Source organism: Orcinus orca, chromosome X (assembly GCF_937001465.1).
Source record: "Orcinus orca chromosome X, mOrcOrc1.1, whole genome shotgun sequence".
In the NCBI taxonomy this organism is placed as follows: Eukaryota; Metazoa; Chordata; class Mammalia; order Artiodactyla; family Delphinidae; genus Orcinus; species Orcinus orca.
The window spans coordinates 132,488,509-132,497,257 of record NC_064580.1 but is presented as its reverse complement, the minus strand read 5'-3'; the positions used below and the strand labels follow the sequence as shown (position 1 = coordinate 132,497,257).

Sequence of the window (8,749 nt, the reverse complement as noted above, 5' to 3'; positions counted from 1 at the left end):
CGCAGGCCCAGCTGTGCCCGCAGGGAGGCCTGGAGGGGTTGGGCGGGAAGCACGGGTGTGGTCTCGCCTGTGCGGAAGCCCCCGAGCCAGTGTCCAGTGGGAGCCCTCACCGCGCACATGGGTTTCAAGTCCACGGCTCAGATCACCTTCTAGCCGCTTGGTTTGTTTTCTAGACACAAAGTCCTAATATCTCCTATGTCCCCTGCCCGTGAAAAGGCACGTCTCACCTGGCACCAGGTGCTGCCTCTGATCCCTCCTGACTGGACGCCCAGCAGCCAGTGTCACCGCGTCACGACTGTCAGGGGTGTCAGGCGTGGGGGGACGAGAGCACACGGTCCAGGCCCACGAGGGGCCGTGCCGTCCACGGAGCCGGTGCTGTGGCTGTAGGTGTTCCCTCCCCACCCCATGGGCAGAGACCACCGTCCCCTTACAGACTGTTACCAGGTGAAGTCATGTGGACCCTGCTCGGGCCCCAGCCTGCGAGGCGCTCTGCCTCAGCGGGGGAGGTTTCCTTTTTCCACGTGGGTTCAAGTAGGCAAAGAACAGAACCAAAGCCGAGACCAACACAGCACAGGCTCTACTCAGTGGCCAAAGAGTGGAGAAGCGGGAACTGAGTTCACAGGTCACCTTCTCGCCCTCCTGGAGAGAGAGGTTTAATTTTAAACAGTAAAGACAAAGGGAGGAGGAGGGAGGCTAGTGATGGGATGAAGAGGCCTTCTGGGGAAGGGGCGGGGCTTTTTCCAAGGAGCTGGGGTACCACCTCCTTTTACCCGTTTCTGGTCCTTCACGTCCAGCCATGGCCGCCGGTTGGTGTGTCACTTAATATGCTGATATAGTAAATTCAACACGTGATGAGATTCGGGGTCTGTTGGAGGTCACATTCGTTGCCATCTTGGTCCCAGATGGTTCCATCTGTTTCTTTGTTTGCAGCTTCCTTTCTTATCTCTGGACCCCTTCACTTAAATACTTAGGTGAACTCCTGCTGAAGGTGGGGGTGGAGGACAGCCCTGTGAAAGCTGGGTGCACGGGGCTTGAGCAGGGCCTGGAGCAGCTCTGACAACAACAGGAGGCTGAGACGGGCGGTCAGTCTGACGCCCACACTGGGGCCTGTGCTCGGCATGCGGAGGTGGTCACCCGGGGGCACATGTGAGGGAAGGTTCTCGGTGTTTACACAGAAGATGTGAACGTGGGTCCAGATGCAGAGCTGCCTGCAGATGCTGCTACAGAAACCCCTGATTCTTTCCTGAGAAAACTTCTGGGAGGTCATTCAGGCAACAGGGCAAACAGCTTGCTCTGGAGGATCTTGTGGGGAAGTGGCGGCATAGCAACAGGGGCTCAGCCTGCATAACCGCAGAAGCCCTCCCAGGACAACCCCAGAACCGCTTCTGGAATGGCAAGGAGAAGTGGGTCTTCTACCTACTAGACGTGGAGGAGAGGGCTGGGGTCTGCAGGGCCGCCCTCACCTTCAGGGACTGGCTGGGAGGCTCACAGGACACAGCACATGCTTGTGACTTGTGTTCTCACAGCTGAGATGGGTCACAGCATACAGTAGGTGTTACCTCGAGGCAGATGCTCACGCTGAGTGTCCCGGTAGCGACACAGCATGGTAGGATGCTGACTTTCTCCTCGAGCAGAGTGACTTCAGGTACGAGTTCCTTGAAGAATTCTAAGCAGAGTGTTTTCCCATGGCAGCTCAGACGATGGCCGTGACGAAGTATTCCATGACACGTCGGACTAGCCAGAAATGAGGTACTGAAGGCTGTGCGAGGGCTCTGGAAATGTAGCTCTCATAAGAAACGTGCAGTGTGTTGCCCATCACTCGAAATACACAGAGGGCCTCCGAGGGACTGACCTATGTTCCTCGATGTTGCTCAGCAGGCCCACAGGGGTCTGGAGGTACTCAGTGATCCTGGAGGGAAATGATGCACACCCAAGGGACACAGGAGTGCTGAAAAGGGAACTTCCTTTAAAATAAAGCAGAACAGCGACTAAGGACTCATGGAAACAGCTGCATACCTCCCTTTCTGCACACAAAGTCCTAATATCTCCTATGTTCCCTGCCTGTGAAAAGGCACGTCTTTTCAGGACCTTTCCTTGAGGCAAGTACTCACGTTGAGTTTCCCTTTAGATCTAGAGCATGGCACGATGAGCTCCACCCCGGCCAAGGAAGCACCCAGTTTAGCTAGAGAAAACTCATTCTCCTCCCACAGCCATGCCTACGGTGCCTAGAGGCCTGTCAACAGCAGTGAATTTCAGGTAGCTTCAAGGCAGCATGAATGAATGGAGCTTTCGAAATGGGAAAGCACGGCTAGTTCCATCAGGCCCCCATTTCCATGGGCACATGCAGCATACATCCCTGTGGTTTCTAACAAGTCAAAAGAGACACAGGTTACCCAGTGGTACCTTCCTTGAATCAACTCCTCAAAGCAGGGTGTTCTGTGTCTAGCGAACTGCCTCAATGAAGGAACCCCTAGGTAGGCCTCCGGGCCTGCGGCTCTTCAAAAGCCTGCAGTGTTACACGAAAAACGTGGCTTTCGATGCAGTCGGAACAGAAGCCGACTTTCTCCTGGAGGCAGGGTGACTTCAGGTAAGAGGTTCTAGATGGAATGTGATGCCGAGGGTTTTTCTCAGTGCAGCTCAGACAAGGGCAATGATTCAGACTTCCACGGCATGTTGGACCTGCCAGAACGGTGTTCGTGAACCTTTGGGAATGCTGGGGATTTCAAGCTGTCCCAAGAAAGAGTGCAGTGTGCTGCCCTACACTCGGCATATACAGAGTGGCTCCAAAGGGCTACGGGCCTGGATGTTGCTTAGCAGGCCCAGGGGGGTCCTGGGGGTATTCAGGGTTCTTGCCAGGAATAGGGTGCAGACGTGAGGCTCCTAGGTGTCCTGAAAAGCGTACAGCCGTTAACATAATGCACAGCAGCGGCTACGGCCTCATGGGAACTGCTGCACGCCTCCGCTTCTGCACGGCAATTCAGGGCCTTACCTTGAGGCACGTGCTCACACTGAGTGTCCCGTGAGCAACACAGCATGGTAGGATGCTGACTTTCTCCTCAAGCAGAGTGAATTCAGGTACGAGGTCCTCAAAGAATTCTGAGCAGAGTGTTTTCCCATGGCAGCTCAGACGACGGCCATGACAAAGATTCCCATGGCACGTCGGACTGCCCAGAACTGTGGTCCTGAGGCTGTTCGAGGGCTCTGGAAATGTAGCTCTACTTAAGGAATGTGCAGTGTGTTGCCCATCACTCGACATACACAGAAGGCCTCCAAGGGACTGACCTATGGGCCTCGATGTAGCTCAGCAGGCCCACAGGTGTCTGGAGGTACTCGGTGATCTTAGAGGGAAAATGATGTACACCCAAGGGGCCCAGGAGTCCTGAAAAGGGTACTTCCTCTAAAATAAAGCAGAACAGCCACTAAGAACACATGGAAACAGCTGCATGACTGCCTCTCTGAATGGCTACTCAGGGATTTACCTCGAGGCAATTACTCACATTGAGTTTCCCTTTAGCAATAGAGCATGGCATGCTGAGCTCGACCCCGGCCATGGAAGCACCCGGTTCAGCTAGAGAAAATTAATTTTCTTCCCAGAGCCATGCCTACAGTGGCTAGAGGTCTGCCAAGAGCAGTGAATTTCAGGTAGCTTCAAGGCAGCATGTTGGAGCTTTCAAAGTGGGAAAGCAAGGCTAATACCATCAGGCCCCCTTTTCCATGGGCACATGCAGCATACATCCCTGTGGTTTCTAACAATTCAAAAGACACACAGATTACACACTGGTTCCTTCCCTGAATGAACTTCTCGAAGCAAGGTGTTCTGCACCTAGAGAACTGTGTCAACCAATGAATGCACAAGGTAGGCCCTCAGGCCTATGTATCTTCAAAAGCCTGCAGTGTTACATGAAGAATGTGGCGTTAGATGCAGTTGCAACGCAAGCCGACTTTCTCCTGGAGGCAGGGTGACTTCAGGCAGGAGGTCCTAGATGGAATGTGATGCCGAGGGTTTTTCCCAGTGCAGCTCAGACAAGGGCAATGATTCAGACTTCCACGGCATGTTGGACCTGCCAGACCACTGTTCGTGAACCTCTGGGAATGCTGGGGATTTCAAGCCGTCCCAAGAAAGAGTGCAGTGTGTTGCCCTATACTCGGCCTACACAGAGTGGCTCCAGAGGGCTACGGGCCTGGAAGTTGCTTAGCAGGCCCAGGGGGGCCTGGGGGTACTCACCGTTCCTGCCGGGAATAGGGTGCCCACGCGAGGCTCCTAGGTGTCCTGAAAAGCAAACTGCCGCTAAGATAATGCAGAGCAGCGGCTACGGCCTCATGGAAACTGATACACGACTTCGCTTCTGCCCGGCAATTCAGGGCCTTACCTTGAGACAAGTGCACACGTTGAGTGTCCCGTTACCAAAACAGCATGGTAGGACACTGACTTTCTCCACGAGCAGAGTAACTTCACGTACGAGGTCCTCGATGAGTTCTGAGCAGAGTGCTTTCCCATGGCAGCTCAGACGAGGGCCGTGACGAACATTTCCATGTCACGTCGGACAGGCCAGAACTGTGATCCTGAGGCTGTTTGAGGGCTCTGGAAATGTAGCTCTCTTTAAGGAATGTTCAGTGTGTTGCCCATCACTCGGCATACAAAGAGGGCCTCCGAGGGACCAACCTATGGGCCTCGATGTTGCTCAGCAGGCCCACACCTGTCTGGAGGTACTCAGTGATCCTGGAGGGAAATGATGCACACCCGAGGGGCCTAGGAGTCCCGAAAACGGTACTTCCTTTAAAATACAGCAGAACAGCCACTAAGACCTCAGGGAAACAGCAGCATGCCTGCCTTTCTGTACGGATACTCAGGGCCTTTCCTCGAGGCAACTTCTCACGTTGAGTTTCCCCTTAGCTCTACAGCATGGCAGGCTGAGGTCCACCCCGACCATGGAAGCACCTGGTTTAGATAGAGGAAACTCATTTTCTTCCCAGAGCCAGGCCTATAGTGGCTAGAGGCCTGTCAACAGCAGTGAATTTCAGGTAGCTTCAAGGCAGCATGAATAGAGATTTCAAAATGGGAAAGCAAGGCTAATACCATCAGGCACCCTTTCCATGGGCACATGCGGAATACATCCCTGCGGTTTCTAACAAGTCAAAAGAGACACAGGTTACCCAGTAGTTCCTTCCAGGAATCAAAACGTCAAAGCAGGGTATTCTGCATCTAGCGAACTGCCTCAACCAAGGTACACCCTAGCTAGGCCTCGGGCCTGTGGCTCTTCAAAAGCCTGCAGTGTTACACGAAGAACTGGGCTTTAGTGGCAGTCAGAATGCAAGCCGACCTTCTTCTGGAGCCAGGGTGACTTCAGGCAGGAGGTCCTAGATGGAATGCAAAGCCGAGGGTTTCCTTCAGTGCAGCTCAGACTACGGCAATGAGCCAGACTTACCCGGCATGTTGGACGTACTAGAAGGGTGTTACTGAACCTGTGGGAGCCTGGGGATTTCAAGCTATCCCATGAAGGAGGGCAGTGTGTTGCCCTATACTCGGCATACACAGACTGGCTCTGAAAGGTTACGGGCCTGGCAGGTGCTTAGCAGGTCCAGGGGGTCCTGGGGGTACTCACTGCTCCTGCCGGGAATAGGGTGCCCACGCGAGGCTCCTAGGTGTCCTGAAAAGCGTACAGCCGTTAAGATAATGCAGAGCAGTGGCTACGGCCTCATGGAAACTGCTGCACGCCTCCGCTTCTGCCCGGCAATTCAGGGCCTTACCTCGAGGCAAGTGCTCATGCTGAGTGCCCCGTTAGTGACACAGCATGGTAGGATGCTGACTTTCTCCTCAAGCAGAGTGACTTCAGGTACGAGGTCCTAGAAGACTTGTAAGCAGAATGTTTTCCCATGGCAGCTCAGACGATGGCCATGACGAAGACTTCCATGGCACGTCGGACTGGCCAGAAACGTGGGCCTGAGGCATTTCGAGGGCTCTGGAAATGTGGCTCTCCTTATGGAACGTGCAGTGTGTTGCCCATCACTCGGCATACACAGAGGGCCTCCGAGGGACCGACCTATGTTCCTCGATGTTGCTCAGCAGGCCCACAGGGGTCTGGAGGTACTCAGTGCTCCTGGAGGGAAATGATGCACAACCGTGGGGCCTAGCAGTCCTGAAAAGCGTATTTCTTATAAAATACAGCAAAACAGCGACTAAGACCTCATAGAAACAGCTGCATGCCTCCCTTTCTGTACGGATACTCAGGACCTTTCCTCAAGGCAAGTACTCACATTGAGTTTCCATTTAGCTCTAGCCCATGGCAGGCAGAGGTCCACCCTGGCCATGGAAGTACATGGTTTAGATAGAGGAAACTCATTTTCTTCCCAAAAGCAGGCCTAGAGTGGCTAGAGGCCTGTCAACAGCAGTGAATTTCAGGTCGCTTCAAGGCAGCATGAATGGAGCTTTCAAAATGGGAAAGCAAGGCTAGTTGCAACAGGCCCCCATTTCCATGGGCACACGCAGCATACATCCCTGTGGTTACTAACAAGTCAAAAGAGAAACAGGTTACCCAGTGGTTCCTTCCCTGAATCAAAACCTCAAAGCAGGGTGTTCTGCATCTAGCGAACTGCCTCATACAAGGTACACCCTAGCTAGACATCCGGGCCTGTGGCTCTTATAAAGCCTGCAGTGTTACACGAAGAACTGGGCTTTAGGTGCGGTCGAAACACAAGCCGACCTTCTCCTGGAGGCAGGGTGACTTCAGGCAGGAGGTCCTAGATGGAATGCGAAGCCGAGGGTTTTTCTCAGTGCAGCTCAGACTGGGGCAATGAGTCACACTTACCCGGCATGTTGGATGTGCTACAAGGGTGTTCGTGAACCTGTGGGAGTGCTGGGGATTTCAAGCTGTCCCGTGAAGGAGGGCAGTGTGTTGCCCTATACTCGGCATACACAGACTGGCTGGGAAGGGCTACGGGCCTGGCAGTTGCTTAGCAGGCCCAGGGGGGCCTGGGGGTACTCAACGTTCCTGCCGGGAATAGGGTGCCCACGCGAGGCTCCTAGGTGTCCTGAAAAGCGTACAGCCGTTAAGATAATGCAGAGCAGTGGCTACGGCCTCATGGGAACTGCTGCACACCTCCGCTTCTGCACGGCAATTCAGGGCCTTACCGTGAGGCAAGTGCTCATGCTGAGTGCCCCATGAGCGACACAGCATGGAAAGATGCTGAATTTCTCCTCAAGCAGAGTGACTTCAGGTACGAGGTCCAAGAAGAATTGTCAGCAGAATATTTTCTCATGGCAGCTCCAATGACGGCCATGACGAAGACTTCCATGGCACGTCGGACTGGCCAGAAACGTGGGCCTGAGGCTGTTGAAGGGCTCTGTAAAGAGAGCCCTCCGTAATGAACATGCAGTGTGTTGCCCATCACTAGGCATACACAGAGGGCCTCTGAGGGACCAACCTATGGGCCTCGATGTTGCTCAGCAGGCCCACAGGGGTCTGGAGGTACTCAGTGATCCTGGAGGGAAATAAATGATGCACACCCGAGGGGCCTAGGAATCCTGAAAAGGGTACTTCCTTTAAAATACAGCAGAACAGCGACTAAGGCCTAATGGAAACAGCTGCATGCCTGCTTTCTGCACGGATACTCAGGGGCTTTCCTCGAGACAAGTACTCACGTTGAGTTTCCCATTAGCTCTAGAGCATGGCACGCTGACCACCACCCCAGCCATGGAATCACCCGGTTTAGCTAGAGGAAACCTGTTTTTTTCCAAGTGCTATGCCTACAGTGGCTAGAGGACTGTCAATGGCAGTGAATTTCAGGTAGCTTCAAGGAAGCATGAATGGAGATTTCAAAATGGGAAAGCATGGCTAGTTCCATCAGGCCCCATTTCCATGGGCACACGCAGCATACATCCCTGTGGTTTCTAACAAGTCAAAAAAGACACAAGTTACCCACTGGTTCCTTCCCTGAATCAACTTCTCGAAGCAGGATGTTCTGCATCTATTGAACTGCCTCAACCAAGGAACGCCCTAGCTAGTCCTTGGGCCTGTGGCTCTTCAAAAGCCTGCAGTGTTACACGAAGAACTGGGCTTTAGATGCAGTCAGAACGCAAGCCGACTTTCTCCTGGAGGCAGGGTGACTTCAGGCAAGAGCTCCTAGATAGAATGGGAAACCGAGTGTTTTTCTAAGTGCATCTCAGACTAGGGCAATGAGTCAGACTTCCACGGCATGTTGGACGTGCTAAAACGGTGTTGGTGAACCTGTGGGAGTGCTGGGGAAATCAAGCTGTCCGAAAAAATAGTGCAGTGTGTTGCCCTACAAGCAGCATACACAGACTGACTCCGAAGGGCTAAGGGCCTGGCAGTTGCTTAGCAGGCCCAGGGGGGCCTGTGGGTACTCACTGTTCCTGCAGGGAATAGGGTGCACATGCGAGGCTCCTAGGTGTCCTGAAAAACGTACTGCCGTTAAGATAATGCAGAGCAGCGACTACGGCGTCATGGGAACTGCTGCACGCCTCCGCTTCTGCACGGCAATTCAGGGCCTTACCTTGAGGCAAGTGCTCATGCTGAGTGCCCTGTTAGTGACACAGCATGGTAGGATGATGAATTTCTCCTAGAGCAGAGTGACTACAGGAAAAGTCTTCGAAGAATTCTAAGCAGAATGTTTTCTCATGGTAGCCTACACGATGGCCATGACGAAGAGTTCCATGGCACGTTGGACTGGCTACTAATGTGGTCCTGCTGCTGTTTGAGAGCTCTGGAAATGCAGCTCTCCTTAAGTAATG

General features: G+C 53.5%; 1 long non-coding RNA gene across 2 annotated transcripts; it reads right to left on the bottom strand.

The window, feature by feature from the left end:
• Window positions 1-615: 615 nt before the first annotated feature.
• Window positions 616-8,484, bottom strand: LOC117198842 (uncharacterized). Of its 2 annotated transcripts, XR_007474782.1 has the most exons (3): window positions 8,084-8,484; window positions 5,749-6,701; window positions 616-2,989 (listed from the first exon to the last, which is right to left on the bottom strand). It is a non-coding gene; the product is annotated as an uncharacterized LOC117198842 (long non-coding RNA). The 2 variants fall into 2 exon arrangements; XR_007474781.1 differs by lacking the exon at window positions 8,084-8,484 and having other exon boundaries at window positions 5,749-8,062.
• Window positions 8,485-8,749: the final 265 nt, after the last annotated feature.